Below are 2,500 nucleotides of genomic sequence, written 5' to 3' on the forward strand. Positions count from 1 at the left end.
CTCTAACGCAAAAGGCGGTCTCGGCTTCGGCTGTTGACTGCGTCCGATTCAGGGTTATATAACTCTCGATTGAACACATTGATGTTCTATTGTTGGTGCTTCCAATAAAATTGGAACACTTAAAGCAGAACCGATTCAAATAATAGCATTCTGATCAATGATTGCATTCCTTGATCAAGAACTGCTGGAGTCATTGTGATGGCGAATTTTCTTCATAAGAAAATTGCAAAGAGACGGAACTTAATGAGACTAGTATTATGTTGTTTCTAGTAAGCGGAAGCTGAAACAGCAACATGTGAAAATCAAGTTTTGTTCAATGATCTCGAGGCGATAAGTACTATGAAGCAACTAGTAGCCTAAGCATGACTCAGATTTGAGACAGTCAAAAAGACTGGCGAAACTTCTTCACATGAAAGTTACATAGAGAACTACAAATGTATACAGCGAGTATTATGTTGTTTCTAGTAGGCGAAAGCTGAAACATCAACATGTGAAAGTTGTCTGCAAACTGTAGAACGATATGTGATTAGTACTGTGCTGTTACTAGTAGCCAGTCTGACTGTAGAAGCCAAGACAAAGGGAAACTAATGCATCTGAAAAGGACAAGTTATGGAAAGGTATGCACGATAAGTATTATGTTGTTTCTAGTAAGCGGCAGCTGAAACATCAACATGTGAACGTCGTTGTGTACAGTAACCTAGAACTATATAGTCCTTAGTAACGTGCATTTACTAGTACCTGTAATTGGTATTCAGACTCAGGCAGTTTGGAATAGTTTGGCAAAGATGCACCAGAGAAAACTGGGATTTGATACAGAAATTGTTGAATACAAGTATTATGCTGCTTCTAGTAGGTTGAATCCGAAACATCAGCATGTGAAAATTGAAAACATTTCTGGTTCGAATTGTCACAAGTATTTGGTGATCTGAGTAGCCAAACTCACTACAACGCCAATTGAAGGCAAAAATTCTCAACGGGAAAAGCTATTCTCATTGAATGAGCTAACAAGACGAGTATTATGTTGCTTCTAGTAGGCGAAAGCCAAAACATCAACATGTGAAAGTCTTGCTGAACAAATTTAATGTTGTTGAGCTCAGTACCGTGTGAATTAGTAGCCATAATTGGCGAGCGAAAATTGAACTGGCGAAACTTCGTCTTTGGAAAATTGCAGATGCCGAGCACTTATTTTGCAACGAGTATTATGTTGACTGTAGTAAGCGAAAGCCGAAACAGCAACATGTGAAAGCTGTTGAAATTTGTGGTCATTTTGCAATAAGTACAAGGAGTGTAACTAGTAGCCAGGTCAAAATTTGGGATAAGAATGAGCAAAAATTCTGCATGAGAACAGTTGAAATTATGAAACTAAATTACAAAGACTAGTATTATGTTGTTTCGAGTACGCGAAAGCGGAAACATCAACATGTGAACGTTTGTAACGAAGTTTCGTTAATTTTCAGCCTAGTACTGAGCAAGAACGAGTAGCCTCATCTCCAATCCCACGCAAAATGTAGTGAAATATGTGAGTGAACCTTATTCACGGTGAGGGTTTCCCGAGGTCTGTATTGCAGCGAGTATTATGTTGCTTCTAGTAAGCGAAAGCTGAAACAACAACATTTGAAAGTTGGAATTAATGACTGAATGGAAACTTCGACCTGTGTTTGATAGTAGTAGCGAACAAAACTGCTGAATCGGTTTCTGTCTCATATTGGTCAGTGAACCAATTAAGAGACAATCAACTACATAACCTGAATTGGGCGAGAGAACCCCCTTAACTTAAGCATATCAGTAAGGGGAGGAAAAGAAATCAACTGAGAATCCCTTAGTAATGGCGAATGAACAGGGAAAAGCTCATCGGGAAGAGAAATGGCAACATTTCTCGGTGTCCGGTATGGTTTGATGCTAGACTGGTGAATTTGTCCTGATGTCTACTGGAAAGTAGCATCAAAGAAGGTGAAAATCCTGTAAAGGTCATTTTCGATACCAGTCATAATGGCTCATTCCTATGAGTAGAGTTGTTTGAAAGTGCAACTCGAAGCTGGAGATATGTCTCTCCAAAAGCTAATTATAAAGCGAGACCGATAGTAAACAAGTACCGTGAGGGAAAGTTGAAAAGCACTCTGAAGAGAGAGTGAAAAGTACGTGAAACTGTTGAAGGGGAACTGGAGTGAGCGTTACCATACTCAATGCCTTGATATTATATTCTCGGCTACCGAGTAGTGTAGTTGTCGTCTTTTGGCAAATCTTGTTAATGAATCGAGCAGAAGTTTTCCTCGGAATTCTTCTTGTTGATTCTAAACAAAATGAGATAAATTGATCTTGATTGCCTGTCTGACCTCAACTTCCTATTCAATGCTCTCTACAGCCCGTCTTGAAACACGGACCAAGGAGTGTGAGTTGCTTGCAAGTGTTGTCGCTCATTGAAAGCGCACACGCGAAATGAAAGTGAACAGTGTAATTTTTATGAATTGCACTACTTTGTGTGGTGAGGGCGCCGATTCGG

At 39.6% G+C, this 2,500-nt stretch overlaps 1 non-coding gene across 1 annotated transcript in view; it reads left to right on the top strand.

The window, feature by feature from the left end:
• Positions 1–1,740: 1,740 nt before the first annotated feature.
• The window catches only part of LOC142356522 (large subunit ribosomal RNA), a 3,522-nt gene continuing 2,762 nt past the window's right edge, over positions 1,741–2,500 (top strand). Inside the window, exon 1 of the ribosomal RNA XR_012761432.1 lies at positions 1,741–2,500. This exon is cut by the window's right edge and continues 2,762 nt beyond it. This is a non-coding gene — a ribosomal RNA (large subunit ribosomal RNA).

The sequence above is a fragment of the Convolutriloba macropyga genome, unplaced genomic scaffold (assembly GCF_964194025.1).
Source record: "Convolutriloba macropyga unplaced genomic scaffold, txConMacr16.3 SCAFFOLD_3064, whole genome shotgun sequence".
NCBI lineage: Eukaryota > Metazoa > Xenacoelomorpha > Acoela > Convolutidae > Convolutriloba > Convolutriloba macropyga.